Below are 18,382 nucleotides of genomic sequence, written 5' to 3'. Positions count from 1 at the left end.
GACTCATTTTTTTTTGTGTGTGTGTTCCATGTTGATTGAGGTCTCCAGGCATCACAAGTCTCTAAAGTTCTCAAGATTAAATCACCTGGTGAATAAATCCTATTTGGAGACAAAGGTGAGAACATAATTACATTGAAAGCAGTCACCTATACTCTACCTGGGGAAGCTTTCTCCCAATAGTTACCCTCAAGGTGCTTCTGAGCCCCTTTTCATTCAATTTTCTACCAGTCTTGGATATTTAGGTGAAGTTCATTGCCAATCCTCAAAACAATATGGCCCTCAAATTGGGCCCACTATTTTTGGCAGTTTTTTTTTCATTTTCAGTCTTTTTTGTGCACAGAATTGGCATCTTGAGTCACCTCTTTTATTTTATGTCATAAGCATTCCAATTTCACAGAGGAGTGGTCTGGATAATTGCTTACACATACATGGCCCAAAATGAGATTTTAAGGGACAAAACCAATGTCATCAGAGCTCAAAGAAACCTCATCTGGTGGTAGGCCCTTCCCTACTAACTGCAGAAGGAAATAGAGAGGCATAATTCACAGACCCTTCTGTCTGCATCACACCACAGGAATACTAGAGGCTCCCCACCCTCTCGACAAGCAGAGAATTTCACTCCTTTACACTGTGGAACTTGAGGCCCAGGGTCAGGCCTCATATTCACAGCTAGATATGCAACAGGGAAAAGAGGCAATGGAGTGCATCTGGAGTGAAACTCAACACCACACAACAAACCATCCCTAGCTTACTGCACCAGGAGAAGGCAGTTGATAATAATGGATCCAAAACAAGAGTGAGACACATCTGGGCAGTGCCTGCCTTTAATCCAAGCAGATGGGAGATTGAGGTAGGAGGACTGAAATTTCAAACCCAGTGTCTGTAACACAGTGGTGCCCTATGCAATTTAATGATAGCTTCTCTCTAAATGAAAATTTAAAAAAGGGCTGAAAATGTGCCTGTCTCAGTGCTTAAGCTCCTCTGTGTTCCATCCCAGATTAAAAAAAAACCCAGAGACATATCCCTCCCATTGGCAGTCCAAGTGTCAACGCAAATATGACAAATTTCACAATGCAAGGCAACCTGATGCCACCTATGTTCCACAATTTTATTGGCACTGATGCAAAATACTTAAACATGCCAGACAAACTATGCAAAACATTAATCTTAAAAATATCAATGGAATTTGAGAGAATGCAACTGAAAGAATGAAGGGGGTTAAGGCAGAACATGAACTCAGAGAGAGAGAGTGTTTGAAAAAGAACCAGACTTAAACAATGAGTCACAATGGCCCCCAGAAGAAACTTTTGATTTGAAACCCTCACTGAATTGGACAATTTCTGTCTCTGGACAGTAAAGTGGGCAAAAATGTCCAGGATTTTTGAGATATGCTCCAGTCCTTCCCTCTGCCCTCTGCTCCCATCCTCCTCTCTGTTCTATCTGTTCTTGTGCTCCATGGAGTCTTCCTTGGTAGGAAAATCCCAAACTCTTTCCCATTGTTCTACCTCTCTCCCATTGTTCTTCTACCTCTCTTTCCACATTCTCAGAACCACCTGAGCTGCTCTCAGCCCTATCTTACCCATCTTCCTCCTCCCAATACACACCAATCTGCTCCTGCCACCACTCTCACCCCTCCATCCCTCCTCCTGCCACCACAGCTCCTCCTCCCTCACTCCCCAAAACTCCCTCTTCTCCTGCATCCATGGCTTCCCTGCCTACCTCTTCTACTGACACAACCTTTCCCCTCCTCCTCCATCCCTCTCCCCCTTCTCTCCTTCCTCCTCTCCTGCAGCCATGATCACCTCCACCCACTCACCCCTCATTTCTCCTGTCAGTGCCCACACCCAGTCCCACTAGACCCTCTTACCAGATAACCCAAAGTTCCTTTGTCCTTTCAGGGAAGTGGCTGATGCTGAAGGGATTGGCCAAGTACATGTCCCATTCTCACTTCAAGATCTTTCCTAGATTGAAAAGCACCTTAGGTCCTTCTCTGCTGACACTTCTACTTATATTAAGGAATGTCAATGCCTCTCCCAGACTTATGATCTTATCTGACATGATGTCTATTTTGTTCTGTCCTTCATCCTTACCCAGGATGAGCAAGCCCACATCAATCAGGCTCAATCAATCTATGATATTAGAAAAAAGCTCAAACAGCTGAGGAGGGCCCTCAGACTCCTATCGAAGATCTGGTGAAAATGGTCTTTAAAGTTTATAATGCCCAAGAGGAGTCAGCTGAACTATCCAGGCAGGATCAATTACAGAAAAATGTAACACTCCAAATCCAAACCTTACCAGTGGCCCTGAGGCCCAGAGCTCAAGCAAGAGCTTCATGGGGGATTCAACATTCCTCTCTGCCAGGGACTTGCTTCAAATGTGGATGTGAAGGTCACTGGGCTCACAAATGCCCACATCCACACCCTCCTTCCAGGCCATGCCCCATCTGTAAGCAGACAGAATATTGGAAATGTGACTGCCCCATAGCTGGCCCTTCCTTAGTGACTCTACATGGGGGTATGACCAGCTAAGTGGTCCCTTCTCTTGAACTATAGGTGTTCAGACTATAAGCCCAGACTCGAGGATCCCAATTTCACTCATGGAGCCCAGTATAATGGTCCAGGTAGTTGTTAAGTCTACAACCTTTCTTGTGCACACAGGGGCTACCAATTCTGTCTTCCTTGCCCACTCTGGGCCTCTGTTTTCTTCCCAGGTCTCAGTTATGGAGATTGACAGCAAACCTTTCTACCCAAGCTTAACTGACACCCATTCACAAACTCTTTTCTGGTCATTCCATCCTGTTCAGTTTCTCTCCTAGACAGAGATGTTCTCCAATTGCTAGGAGCCATAGTCCAAATATACCACAAAAATACTACCTCCCATGTCCTTCTCTGCTAATCTTTACCCTCTCTAATAACCTGAAGTACCTACTGTGCCATTGCCCCCTGACCTAGTCGATCCCCAGGTCTGGGACATCTCCAAGCTGGTCATAGCCTCCCACCAATCCATACTTGGCTAAAACTGCAAACTAAACTTCCTTTATGTCCCCAATTTTCCATCTCCAAAACCCAAAGGAAGGAACTTAGACCCATCATAGACTGGTTACTTGCCCAAGGACCCCTTCCTACTGACACCCCTGCAACACTCCCATATTGCCAGGATGCAAACCCTCAGGAATCTATTGCTTAGTTCAGAATCTCCGCTTAACTAAAGAGACAGTTATTCCCATCCACCTGGTGGTTCCCAACCCTGACACTCTTCTTTCTCATGACCCCCGTTTGAACACTCACTTTAATGTCCTGGATCTTAAAGATGCCTTCTTTACAGTGGCCCTCCATCCTGACACTTATTAGCTTTTTGCCTTCACATGGGTAGACCCTACATCCTTTAGGTCTCAACAGTTGACATATACAGTCCTACCTAAAGGCTTCAGGGACAGTCCCCATCTATTTGAGAAATGGGAACTAACTGCTTGTGACTTGGGAAATAGCACGATCTTAAAGTACGTGGATGACCTTCTCCTACGCAGTTCATCACTCAAGGCTTCCCAAACTCACACCGCTCAGCTCCTCAATTTCTTGGGGTCCCTGGACTATCTGGTCTCTCCAGCCAAAGCCCAGCTTACTACCTCTTCAGTTATCTCTTTAGGTATACTTCTTACTCCAACTTCTAAAAGCCTGACAACGGACAGAATTGAAGCTCCTTGTGACCTACAGCCACCCAAAACAGTGGACTACATACTCTCCTTCCTGGGTATGGCAGGCTTTTTCTGGCATTGGGTTCCCCACTTTGCACTTCTTGCCAACCTCTTACACAAGGCTGCTAAGGAGACCCCTCACAGGCCCCTCACCTCCCCTATCCTAGTAGCCAATTCCTTTCACAAGCTCAGGGATGCTCTTATATCTCCTCACACTCTCTCTCTTCCTAACCCTAACCATCCTTTCTACCTCTTTATGGATGAAAGACAGGGTATCACAAATGGTCTCCTCACTCAACCAACTGGACACTCCTATAAGCCAATTGGATACCTCTCCAAGCATCTTGACTCTATGGTTCATGGATGACTACTGAGAAAGGTTATAAAATTTTATATTCCTTTTTACTGAGAAGTCAACTTAAATATATTTCTAAAAGACAACAAAGAGAGCTTAGCTTATTTAAAGGTTAAAAATATGGGATATAAAAATATTTTACCACTTTCCCTTAAAATGGAATTAAAACTTGTCTTACCTTTTTCATGTTTCATATATAATGACAAATTATTTTCACTAATTCATATTACTTCAAAAATTATATATATATAAATTTCTATAAAATAATATTCATGCAAAAAAAATGAGATTATTTCAAAATCAAAACATCTTGCCCAAGGTTGACCAAGAGGCCACCTTACCTAAGTTAAAATTCTTTCATCTTATTCCAAGGTAAGATAATTATTCAAGTTTATTTAAAATTAAGTTCAGAAGATAGACTTTTGTTATCAAGATTACTGTATTCTTAAACAAAAAATACTATATGTAAATAAGTAAATGTTTCAAATTATATCAAACTATATTCCTTAATTTATAACTATTATAAAATTAAATGTTTTACTTTTATTAGTTTTATATTGTATTATCCTTACAAGTTTTAAAACTATTATCTGTTAAAGCCTTACACAAGTACAAATTTTAATGTAACAACTGAAGTTAATTTATAATAATAAGGTCATTACCTATAAGACAAACAAGTTGTAAAACTGTATTTCAGTATCTATACTGGCCCCATTTTATAATTTTATTGCTTAGCCCATTAATAGACACAAAAAATTATAAAACTCATAAAAACAACAAAAATCTTCTTTTACTGTGGTGCCCTCTTTGGCTCGACAGCATGGACTTTTACAATCCTCACATGCATCACAGGTCACTTTTGCTAATTTTCCTGGTCAAATAAAAATATTTATTGTCACTTCTTGCTGTTTAAATACTTGTAAAGTGCTGGGCCATTCTCTAATTTAAGCTAAGTATGCTCCAGCTTATATCAAATTTTTCTACAATTTTAAAAATAAAAAGGAGGAAAAAAATCTCATATAACCCCACTAAATCTCACAATTATTTTACAAAGTTTCAAAATTGTGATATTAAAATCTCACTCCTGCTGAGTAACACATGGAGCACTAGAATAAATCAGATTCAGTAATAACATAGGGTAGAGGCTATGCCTGTATGTTTCTAGAAAACCCAACCTGTCATTGGGGAGACAACTGAAGGACCTGGCCTTTCAGGCTGAGCAGATAATTTAACAACAAGGAGGTAATAAGTCTCAACCACAATGTTTGTGGCTATGCTGGTTCTGTTGAGTTTCCAGGTGAGTGGAAGCTATGGAGAAACTTATTGGACCTATTTCCCAGATCTACCTTTGTGGACTGGAGAATCCATCCCAGTATCTATTAATGATATTCACATAATGGGAGGTTTCACAGATGAATGCATGGGCCTGGATTGAATTGCATTGGCTACAGTGGGAATCCACCTATGTTAGTCCCATGATAAACATGGTGGCTGTTTTAAGGAAAAAAGAGCATACTGGCCCCTGGGACTTAAGGTCAAATAGATGGACAGTTATTAAAATGGGAGTTGCCCATAAAAAGCCAGCCATTCCCATGGAAAATTCACCAATAACTTACTGCCCTAATTATTCTGCAATAGAATTTGGCACCTGTCCTAAATCCACAGAGTTTGTTAATGTCTTGCCATCACAACATAATGCTTCTAGAAATGTAGATATATTTTGGATTGGTCTCCAAGAAATGATAACAACCACACCAGGATGCTATGACCCCTGCAGGTTCCCTTGGTAATATTTTAACTTTCAAAAGGGTGGTATTCCCAAAGATCTCTGACATTTATTTGCTGCCTCAGATTTTCTCAATTTTACTGATGGCTCCATGTCTGACTTTATAGAAAACAATTGCAAAGAGGGCTCCTGTTACAGCCTAGGAGCCTGAGTTCAATCTCCTTAGGCTTTAATTACTGGAAATGTAAGAATGAGGAGAAAAGGTGATAAATATCATGGAACTTTTAAAGAAATGTAATCTAATGAAGCTCATTGCTTCAATAATTTGGCTCAAAATACTTCCAAAGCCCTTACAATTTGGAGACTATTGAATAAAAGATTGAGACTAAATTCATGCTTTGAAAATTTATGTAGGAAATGAACTTTCCACACTCAAATTTGAAGAAAGGCTTAGATGCCATGCTGGCTATAAGCATATCTCTCCTAACTGCAGACAAATAATATGGTTTCCAATGGGGTTGGGAAAAATTATCTAATGGTATTTGGCATAGCAATAATAATAGCTTGGACCTTATGAACCTTAGCTCACAGCCCTAGGATGAAACACCACCACCCAGAGATAATAATAACCTGTGAAGCTTCAAACAATGTGTTTTCCCCACTCCTATACTGTTTTTCTTATTTTCTTGCTCCTCACTGAATACCTTTGGTGTGTTTCATTATAAATGAAGCATTCCCAGGCTTTTTTCCTTGTTAGCATCAGACCCATCAGTTCTCTTCTACTTGTCAAGCCACTGCTTCCAATATTGTCCTGCATCTTTTGTGTTTAGTTCTTAATATTACTATCCCGGCCTTTTTTTTTTTTTTTTCTTAGGAAACCACCTCATTTATTTATGACCGTCCAACGCTGAAACTAAGCGCCAAATAAGGGCTGGGAAAGATGTGTGTCACCCCCAGGCTGGACGACCCAAAAATGTCCCCCGGGGATGCAGGGAAGGCTCACTGGCTCCCTCGTTCCCAGCTGATCCCGAGACGCTCTGGTTATGTAACTCCTCTGGAAGGTACAGGAAGAGAGACTGTGCCTTCTTCTGGTGGCCATCTGGTGTGGGTTTTCAATCTGGAGTCGGTTGGCGTGAATATTCCTGGATCTGCTCAGGGCCACACAACCACGTCAGGATGCAGAACCAAGTCATTCCTGTCCACACACAGAAGGGCATGTGCGCCTGTAAGCACGCGCTCTCTGCCGTCCACACCCCTTTGCCCCTGGAATGCGTCTTCTCCTCCCTTGGAGATAAAGGGAACGTGGCCTCCTGGTGTGCAGCAGAATCCCAGTGTTTTGACATCGATCTGCCTCGTGAGTGGCGGCGGCAGGTTGATGCACACTAAGTCCACACTTAGTGGTTACCTCCTCCATCCCCATTCAGGTCCCGAGCAGGAGTGATGTGTTTCAAGCACTGAAAGAACAGAGGTGCCAACCTAGATTACTGCACCCAGGAACATAGTACTAGCCTTCAGAACTGGAAAAGAATTAGAGACCTTCCAAGATGAGAAGGTCCTAACAGAATTCATGGGCACTAAACCAGCTGGACAGATACTTAAAGGAATCTTACACACAGAAGAGGCAGAAAGATGAACACAGCTGTGAGAGCTCAGGAAGTGTCTCTAGGAGAATAGATACACAATTGAGAAATGAGAGTGTCACATGTTATCAATTTAGAAAACCCTGAAACATCTGAGCATTCCATGTTTCCTTCTTCACCAAAAAGACAAGCAAAAAAAAGAAAGCAAGAAAGAAAGCAAGCCAACAAAAAATAAGAAACATACCATACCTTTCAGAATAACCTCAAGTACACATGGTCTTTATTCTTCAATTTAAAAATAGAGGGATAGATTGAATTTTTTAAAAAACCTACTTCCCTCAAGGAACTCCTCTCCCCTGCAATAGTGAGCAAGAGTGAAAATGGAAAGATGGAAAATAAATTTCCAAGCAAGTGGAGTGTGGAGGCAGGGAGAAGTCACGATGCTTATATATGACAAATACACTGAAGCCAAAGGCAGGCACAAGAGACAAACAAGGTTAATCTATGTTCATCAAGGGAAACACAGCAAGAAGGTATCACAATGTCATATATATTATATATATATATATATATATATATATATATATATATATATATACACCAATGTTGGAGCACCCAATTTTATCAGACACTACTAGCCAAAAAGGAAGCCACAGGCTCCAGAAAAAAAACTGGGGGACTTCAGAACCCTTCTATCCAGGAGGCAGATTTTCCCAGATGAACAATCAACAAGGGAATGTCAGAGTTAAGTGGCACTATGGGACAAGTGGACTTAACAGACATTGACAGAATAGGCCATGCAACAGCTGTGGGGTACACATGCCACTCACCAGCACAAGGAATATTCCCCAAGGTATATTATGTATTAGGCCATAAAGCAAGTTTTTAAAAATACCCAAAAATCTTCTATGCTTTCCAATCACGATGAAATGAAACCATAAACTAAGAGCAGAAAACCTAGAGAAACCTCACAAACACTTGAAGATTATGCCTCACACCATCAAACAAGTGAAAAATCCCTAGAATCAGAAGAATATGGAAAAACAACATATCAGAACTTGTGGGACCCAGAAACAGCACTATGAAAAGGAAAGACTCCAGGAAACTGTACCTAAAGACAGAAGAGAGAGACCCCAAGTAAATTTCCTGGTGATGGCTCAGGAAAACAAAAACCAGTCTAAAATCAGGAGAAGGAAAGAAATAATCAAGATTAGGGTAAAAAAATGCAATAGAAAATAGAGAAGCACCACCAAAGTTCAAGGGAACAAAGAGTAGTTCTTTGAAAGCATAAAGCAAAGGTGGCAAAACTCTAACTAAATTAACAAAAATAAAAGAGATTAGACCCAAACCAATACCAGTTTCATGTTACCCAAAATATTCCAAAGTCTAGAAGTGGAAGGAACTTGTCTCAACTCAGCCTCCAAGTTCACTGTGTTCCTGATTTAAAACCTGACCAGGACAGAATTACGACGACTATGAGGAGAACAATGTGAGGGGGACATCCCTGCCCAGGAATGGGACCAGGTGTTGTGGGGGATGAAGACATTGGTAGTGCAGTGCAGATCTACTAAGTGGTTTTAGAGGCTGCAGGGAAACCTGCTCCTGGGGCTTTTCTGCTGCTCCTGTAACAGGCACAGTCTAATTAGATTTCTGTTGGACTGGGGAGTATTGGGGTGTCAGCCTGGTGAAGGACGAGAGCTTCCACTGGGCTTTCTGAAGAGATGACTCTTGTCTGCAGTTTGTGAGCTATAATTACGACAGCATTAGACAAAGATATGTCAAAACAGTTCCATCATTTTCAGGGTCATCATGGTTAAGAAAGTTAAAATTCTTTATGTTTATTGCCAAGAAGAGGAGAGGGAGTGTAGGTTGAGACTGAGCAAATGGCTGACCTTGGGATTGCTCCCATGGGTTGTTGTCTTAGGGGACATGGCCCTGCCTCACTGAGGTGGGTGCCCTGGCCAAAGTGCCCTCACAAGTCTTCAAGGGGAAGAGCATGCCAGACTCACCATCCTATGGTGGAGGTGATAGGATGCCCAGTGACCTCATAGAGTGGAGGCAGCTGAGGCCAGCTGAGGCCAGCTGAGGGCAGTGGAGGACTGTTGGCATCTAGGCAGTGTCAGTCCTTAAAGTGGTTAGCATCACCCTATCTGGGTAATGGGGCTGAAGGTGTTAAAGCCCAAGTGTGCTCTTAACACTTTCTCAGGCTCCTTGTTTCTCCACTGGGGCTGATGACCATGGCTCCAAAGGCAAAGATCAGATCTGGGACCCAGTCTGGACTCCCAGGTCTCATAGATGGATTATGGGTGGATGTCAAAGTAGAGGTTGATTATGGGAGTGTGGTGCTGGTTCCCCCAGGAGAGCTTAAGCCTTTCTGTGTGGGCAGATTTTGGGGTATGGCAATAACTGTGGCCACACCAGGGGTTGCTTTCTCTAGTGTGTGACTTGCTTTCTGTCCCTTGGTCCCCATGGTGGTGGTCTGGCTAGGGGTACTGGAGGTGTTCTATTCTAACCATGCCCCATGTTGCTGCCTGTTGCTTGGTGTCTCTTTACTTTGGGAGGAAATACACAAGGCCTCAAAAGCTGAAATGAGTTCAGGGAGCAAGTCTGGGCTCCCAGATCCTCTCAATGTCATTTGGACCAAAGGATAACTAGAGGTATCCTTTCTGGCTGTACTGCTTGTCCCACAAGGTGAGCTTAGGTGTTTCTGGGTGGGCAGACTTTGAGGGACGGCAGTCAGGGTAGGAACACCAGTGTTTCCTTGCCCTTTTGTTCCCTTTTGTGTGTGTTTCCCTGGTGCTATGTTGATGCTCTGTCTAGGGGCACTGGAGGTGTTCTGTTCCAACCTTGCCCCATATTGCTGCCTGTTGCTTGGGATTTCTCCTCTTTGGGAGGGGCTACACCAGGACCCAAAGGCTGACATCAGTTCAGGGAGCAAATCTGGGCTCTATGATCTCCTTGATGTCCCAGGGACTGAAGGGAAACTAGAGATATCCTTTGTAGTGCTTGTCTCCTTAGGTGAGCTTTGTTGTTTCTGGGTGGGCAGGATTTGAGGGATGGCACTTGGAGTAGGAACTCCACTCTTTCCTTGCCCTTTTTTACCCTGTTTTGTGTGTTTTCTGGGTGCCATGGTTGTGCTCTGGCTAGGGGCAGTATAGGTGTCATTTCCCAAATTTGCCCCATGGTGCTCTCTAGTTTTGGTGGTTTCTCTACTTTTTGAGGTTGATAGTTTCATGGTTGATGTCCGACCCAAGGAAAAGTCTGTCCTCACACCTGCCCTTGAGGTCACTGAGTGTGTCTGGGTTCTGGCATGAGCACCCATGGTGGTGCTTCTATGTTTGTCAGACCCAAGGGTTGAGTAGTTTAGGCTGCCAAAGTTTTGGGCCCACAGTCAAGGGTGGCATCGGAGCTGCACCTAGACCTGGAGCTCCTACGTGTCCAAGCTGATGACAGCTGACAAAGCTGGGGGCTCTGGGCTTCATCTCACCAGGAACCCCAGGGACTGGTGAAACGGTGGCTCCAGGGGTCAGAGGCTGCTTCCCCTGTGGAATGTGTCCTCAAACCCTTCGAGCTGGAGAGCTGGAGCTTGCTACAGGTGAGGGCCTGTGAGTACAGTAGGGCTTTGGGCCCTGGTGAGAATGCGGGAAGCTCCTACCCAAGGTGGAGGGAGGCCCCAGATGTGGGGGCTGTGAAGGCATAGTGGTGTTCAAGGGTGTGACCCCAAAGGGGGCCACTGGCTGTGCAGCCAAGCCTGCCAATGTGCTGAGAGAGGGCCTGGGAGGAAGGGCCAAAGCAGCAATTGGCAGGCTGGGGGAGAGTGATCCTGTAATATTGGAGATGGGAGGATGGCTCTGGGAAGAGACAGCAGAGCTGACCCACACTGGGGTGTGGGCCACCATGGTTGTGCTGCTGGGGGGATGGGGAAAGGTCTGGCTGAAGCCCACTGATGCCAGAGGCCTGGCCTCTCCCAGTGGAGAGGAATCCCCCCCAAGGGCTTGAGGGGCCATGGTACAGCTGCCCCCAATGGCCTGGGTCTCACCCATCAGAAGACGGTTGATGCGCTGCAGAGCTTTCTTCTTCTCCCTGTCTAGGTCCTCAACAGTCACTGAACAGGCCAGTTCCAGAGGTGGTGGCAGCTTCAGAGGTTCCCCTTGGCAGCATCGCAGGAGAGGAAACTTGCATTTCTGTGGCCTACCAGTGTCTCTTGTGGGTGAGGATTTCTTTCTGGGCAATGGCTGTCCCATCCTGCCTTCTGCCACCTTCTCATCCTGGGCCTTCTTTGGGGGAATCCCTGGGGATGAAGAGCATCCCAGGGGCGGCTCCCCTTTGGATGGGTCTGGAGCCCTCCTCTTCAGGGCTCAGAGACCTCGCATAGAGCTGTAGGAGCTGCTGATGGGGTTTCTTTTGGGGCAGGAGCTCATGCAGGTGGCCTGGGAGCTCTCTGCTCTGTCTTGGGAGCTCTGGGTGCAGAGGAAGATGTGAGCTGGCCTTTGTATCTACTCTCCTTCTGGTGAGGGTGGGCAGGGCTGGGTTTGACAGCCAGAAGCTCTTGCAATGGCAGAAATCCCTCAGCCCTGCCCTGCCCTTGAGCTGTCAGAGTTCTGTCCGCTGTCCTGCCTGGGCCTGGCCAGTCAGAAAGAGAACTGCTGGGGGGCAAGTTTCTTGGCTGAGCAGCATTTCAGGTGGTGGCAGCTTTGGGTTCATGGCCTGTGTGTCTTCCTGCACTTCCTCTGGAAACAGTGGAGGGAACAGCTGCTGAGAACACATCTAAGGAGCCACCCAGAGTCTGACTGAGTGGTTCAGCAGGGCAGGTTGGGAGGTAATGATACCCTGTGTCCACAGTCCTTTCTCTCTGCATGGAAGTCAGAAAAACCCAGCTGTGTGCTAACAAAATCTTGTTTTATTCATATTTGGCTTGCTTTTTTGAATTTTGGTTATCAACACTCCCTAAATTTATTCTTTTTAGTTGTCAACAGGCCTTTATTCATTTCTGTGCTGTGCTGAGAATTGAACCCAGTGCCTTCCACGTGCTAGGCAAGCACTCTGCAGCTGAGCCTCAACTCCAGCTCTACAGTTTTTGACTGTGTCTTCATTGCTTAGCTGTTCTGGGGACAATACTAGGCCTCCTACTGTTCCTACAGTGTAAGATATGTTACCTTTCACCAGTCCAATCCAACACAGACACCTGCAGACCCAGAGATCCCCTCAGCATTCACTCACTTCATTCTGAAGTCCCAGGCAGCCTGTTTTGCATTGCCAATCTGCAAGATGAGCTAGGCATTGCCAATCTTGGCAGAAATGATCTGAAAAAAAAAGAAAGACATAGAAAATAAAATACTAATATGCTAGTAGATTACAAAGATATTTTTGACACAAAATTTGAGTGGTAATGTTAAATGCTGTTTCATTAAGATTTTTTTTTTAAAAAGTGGTGTTTAAACTATAAGCCATGGATGCAAAGTAAGGGTTTATGGTAAAGCCCTACTTTTATTATGGGTTCTGACAACAACCCTTTAAGATAAGTAGTATTATTTTCATTTTATAGAAGATAGAAGAAGAAACTGAGACTCAGAGAATTCATCCAGCTAATATTTGGCAGAAGGAGAGTTCAAAGTCCAGGCTGCATGATGCAAATGGCAGTAACTGAAGAGGCTGTGTACACTCCTAGGTAAGACTTTATTATACTTTTGCTTTTTAAATTAGTCCTTGTCTGCATGCTACTATATTGATCAATGTTTCTGCCCTTCCTTAATGTTACTTCATTTCTTCCCTTCTATTGATATATTTTATTCCCTATTGTGGTTTCACATAACTGAATTATGCAAATGAAACATTAAGTCTAAAGTTACCCAGCACCTCTTTTTTTCCCAGTAACTGAACAACCTTAAAATGTTTTAATTCTCTAGACTTTTCCTGTGTGAATGTTGTAGTATTGTAGATCTATCTTTTTGAGTTTTTTTAACACACACATATCAATAAGAATAGGACTTTTCCTTGTTTTAACATACCGTAGCAGTTACTCATTACTTATGAAAACAATACTTTCCGGATATGCCCTATGTATTCATGTAAGCATATTTGTATTTCAGACACCCTTGATGATAGCGTAGCTGGGAATCAAATTCTACTTTGATTACTTTGGCACAGTTTAAGGATACAATATAACTGTATTCTGGTTTCTACTAGTGGTGTTGAATAATAAATAATACATTTATTATTTGTTTTTATATAAACATTCTATTCTTATGATTGTTGTAAATTTTCTTGTTCCTAGTATTCTTTTTTAAATGTCTTTTTAAAAATATTTTTTAGATGTTGATGGACCTTTATTTTATTCATTTTATTTATATGCAGTGCTGACGATCAAACTCAGTGCCTCACATATGCTAGGCAAGCGTTCTAACACTGAGCCACAACTCCAACCCCCTAGTATTCTTAAATCTATAATATGCCTAAGTGAAGACTTATTTTTATTGATCTTGCTCAAATTATGATTTTCAAACATCCCAAATCTGTTTTTGATTATTATTCCCAAAGACATTTTTAAAAGAAAATTCTATTTGATATATAGCAAGTCTTATTTTGTCTTATATTTTGCTGAACATTTACTTTCTTCCCTTCCATATCTTTATGGCTCTCAACTAAATCATGGATATTTTCATGTATTTTCTAGTTAAACATATTCTTTGGGTGTAAACTGCTCTTTGGTACTTCTTTCAATTTTCCTTCATTTTTGTGAAGTTTATCATTGTTAAATATTAAAATCTAAATTGGCCTTTTAATTCAACATTTCTTAATTTCTTTTCTTATGACTTTTATTTCATTAATAATCTTCCCCTTTATGTATATTTACTATGGAAGGTTTGCAACCATTTCATTCTTTAAAAGTTTTGAATGTCTGATCCTGATGTCATTTGCCTGCGGATTCTCACTCATGGTGAGTTATTTCCTTACATTGAAAAAAAATTATAAGTAACTGCTCTGATATATTGCAGATGTTCATGGATAGTAGAGCTGACAGTGTAAGAATAACTCTGTATTTTGTGGCTTATCCAATGTTCATATTACTGTATAATACATCATTTGTCCATGTTCTTAAGGATAAGTGGCATAAGAGAAACCTTTTTTATATTGTCCCTTTTAAAAACGGTAAATCATTTTTAAAAACAGAAAACCTGTTCAGGCTATTCAATAATTGAACATTTTGATAGTCTATAATTCATATTTGATTTGTGATGACTCCAAATTGGCAAAAAACACCTAACTTGCTACTTTTATATTTATACTTGAAGGGGCTATAGAGGCACACTAAAATTAACCTTGATTTTGCCATAGGCACAAATACTTGATTAAGAAACTTAATCACAAGACCAATCACAATTCCTAAATCTAAATGGAGGGTTCCTGGCCAAGGGTGAGAAACATATAGACCAAATTAGTTGTCAAGGATCAGAAAATACTCCTAAGTTGAAGTTACTTAATTAAGTGATTTTGCCAAGGTAGATTCAGATGTAAAACTAAAACTGAAATACTATTGTCATCACCATGTCAATCACAGTTCCCAGAGATGGATATCTGTGGGCTCTCTCTCATCCTGTGAGGAGATCCACGGTATAGGTTACAGGAGAGTGTGGCTGCACAGTCACTAATCAAGAACTTCAGAGACCAAGCAGGAGGAAGGTCTAATTTTATTGCATAATTACCATGTATATAAACTCAGGCAGTAGCTAAGCAGACCATAAGTAGCCACCAATACAATTTCTGGCCAACTGTCTTTGCAGCAACCAATCAAGGAGCGGCCTTGGAGTAAGTGCAGGTACTGCAACATGTGGCCTCATGCCTAGGGCTGTGCCTATGGGGTGAATGATATGCCACTCACATGCCTAGCACAGGGGACTTCTTTGCCCCTCAGACACCCTTAAGATATGCTAGGTATTCAGTACTCCATGCACTTGTCCCCACAGATTTCCAAGTTCATGATTGTTTTTAACAAAAAAGCTGGTGTTTATCTGTTTTTCACCACAATAAAAGCTAGCTTGATACTTTAAAAATAAGGATAAGATGTTTACTCAATCATCTTAGAAACATTCAGGGTTCTAGAACATTGCACACTTAGAATCTATTCAAAAGCCTGTGGACAGCAGCCATACACCCATACAGCACAGTTTCCAGTCTTAGTTGCATTTAAAAGAGGAGGAGTCTCTTCAGAGGCACCCATATCCTAGGTGAAGGGACCCTTCCTCTCAACATCAGGACCACTCCTGCTATCCCTGCTAGACAGCAGGCTCCAAAAACAGGAGAGGCCAAGGAGACAACTGGGATGGAGCCGCAGCCCAGGGACTTAAAATCTCCAGGATCATTGTTTGATACCTGCAAACAATGGACCCTGTGTTCTTGGACATCTGTGAATCTCTAAGGCTGAAGAGCACTCCACACAACACTCTATTAAATAAAATAGGAAAAAGATGCTGCTACCACACTCAACTCTACACCCTGACTCAGTGTGAACCACAAATTCAAAGGAATGAGTCTATGATTTGCCCAATCAGCCTCTAAAGCCCACTGTGTGTAGCAAGCTCTTTCTTTCTCTTCCCTTCACTTTTGCTTTTAACTCACCCCAAACAATTTTTTTTAGTACAGCTTGCTTCATTTGAAAGGGACAATTAATGTACTTGCCTATGTGTTCAGTAATTTTCTAAGTAGCCCACAAGCTGGGGAATTTCATGGTCAAGCAAGGCAGGAAGCTGACCATCACCCACTCCATTCTGATAGACCACAATAAATTGTGGAGCATGTGGTGCATTTCTAAGTCAGGAACTCAGCACACCTGAAAGGAATCCCAGAACATGTAAGTAAACCTCAACTTGGGACAAACTGACCTCTGCTACTTGGCAATGTCAGGGTTCCCCCTATAAGGACTGTAGCTTTTAGGACAGTTTCATTCATGGCCTCCAACTTCAGGCTAGTCCAGGGGTCTCCTTCATCCATTTATTTATTTATTTTACTCCGGAGGTTCTCAACAACAGTACCATTGCAATTTGAGACAGACAACACTTGGTAGTATGGCTGTGTGTGGTTGTGTCATGCACAGTGGAGTGTTTTGCAGCATTGCTGGTCTCTACCCACTAGAATACATGCCAACACAACACCATCCTGGTGTGGCAACAAAAATTTTTTCAGTCACAAGTGAATGGTCTCTGGGGGCACTGTCTCCACTTGTGGAGAACTACTGATGTACAGTTCGCACAACAACCCAAGGCTGATCTTGCAAACAGCTCTTCAATCCATTCATAAGCTCCTCTCCTGGTTCCTGGAGGATACATTGGGGGTATTGCCTGTTTGAAGAAAAAATAAATCAGATGAAATCTTAATATTTCTTCATATGGATACTGAATTAATCTCTGACAAAATATATACATGTGTATGTGTACATATATACACACATACACATACCAGTAACTAAAGAATACAATTAAAGATCAGTCTTTTCACATATCTACAGTGATCAAGTGTAAGTCTCTTCTGATATCTTAGGCATCTTATAAGGGTTTCTGAATACACATAAATAAGAACTGTTATCATTACTAAAATATTACTCATTTTATGGATGGTGGTGTGGCTTAGTAATAGAGCACATGCCTAGAACTTGTGAGGCACAGAGTTCAATCCTCAGCACTACATAACAAAGTAAATTTAAAAATAAAGGTATTGTGTCCATCTGCAACTATGAAAAGTATTTTTAAAAATTCCTCATGCATGACTTCTGTTTTTTCACCTGCTGGGGAATGCGACCAAGTGAAAATTCTAATCCTACAGATTCCTGCTTTGGGGGACAATGTTTTAGGAAGAGGGGATCCAGAATAATAATCTAAAGAAGGAACTTTCTTTGAAAGAGTGATAGATATTGTGCCAACTCCAACATGTCTAGTAGAATCAGTACATGGCTGAGCTTGGTGGCACACACCTGTAACCCCATGGCTCAGGAGGATGAGGCAAGAGGATCATGAGTTCAAAGCTAGCCTTGCCAAAAGTGAGGTGCTAAGAAACTCAGTGACTCCTAGCTCTAAAGAAAATACAAAATAAGGCCAGGGATATGGTTCAGAGGCTGAGTGACTCTGAGTTCAAGTCCCATAACTCCCCACCCAAATAACATAAAATGTCTCAAGTTTCTATCCTCTCACTGTTTACTCTAGAGTGATCTCACCTGACCACCTGACATTATTTGCTATACTTACTTGTCCGCCTCTTCATTTCTCTGCCTCTTTATAAGGATTTAACATCCATTAGATATAATCAGCATTTGGTTATACTTTTTCACTTCTTCACTTCCAGTATTTGCAAAAAAAAATATAATGTTATTGTGTTAAAATAGAGAATGACTGGAGAAAATGATATCATCCATGGAAATGAAATGTATTTTCCCTAAAGAACATTCTGGAATTATTCTCTAGTGGCCCACAGACATCAATCATTGGGGGGATCTGTCAGAGCCACATATCACATAATATACAGAAACTGTAAACTCATTTTAAGGTGTGGTATGGTTTCTACAATAAGGATGGAAATAAATGGATCCAGGAGAAAAATAAAATGTGGAAATAGAGGCTCTTCTTTATTTGTGGGTACATTACATAGAAAGGCCTAAAGAAGCCAAGATTCTATACTTCCAGGTGTCTGGCAGAAGAAGGATTGGTGAGCCCTGGCTGGTTGAAAGATAGAAGCAGCTTTTGGAAAGGAAGTTGAACAACATCTAAGATGGTTTATTCCTCATCTGTGCTTGCCCCAAATCCTTCACTTGTCTTCCATTTATTTACTATATTGTGGAAACAATTAATACATATGAACATTGTCTTTCAAAAAAATGGTGGATTTAGAACACAAGAAGAACAAAACTTAATCATTAGATGAAAATGTAGACACTTAAGGCCAATTTTCTACCCTCAAAATTAGCCAGGTCAGGGTTCAACCAATGGACTCCACTGCTAAGTACTGAATAAAGAAAAGCTTGATGATCTGAGAAAAAAAAG

The 18,382-nt window shown here is 42.1% G+C and overlaps 1 long non-coding RNA gene across 1 annotated transcript; it reads left to right on the top strand.

The window, feature by feature from the left end:
* The first annotated feature begins 9,088 nt into the window (after window positions 1–9,088).
* On the top strand, window positions 9,089–18,110 carry LOC144370061 (uncharacterized). The gene is made up of 4 exons (XR_013429984.1): window positions 9,089–11,565; window positions 12,322–12,497; window positions 12,901–13,023; window positions 18,026–18,110. It is a non-coding gene; the product is annotated as an uncharacterized LOC144370061 (long non-coding RNA).
* Window positions 18,111–18,382: the final 272 nt, after the last annotated feature.

Source organism: Ictidomys tridecemlineatus, chromosome 2 (assembly GCF_052094955.1).
Source record: "Ictidomys tridecemlineatus isolate mIctTri1 chromosome 2, mIctTri1.hap1, whole genome shotgun sequence".
NCBI classification, from domain to species: domain Eukaryota; kingdom Metazoa; phylum Chordata; class Mammalia; order Rodentia; family Sciuridae; genus Ictidomys; species Ictidomys tridecemlineatus.
This window is presented reverse-complemented; position numbering and strand designations above follow the sequence as displayed.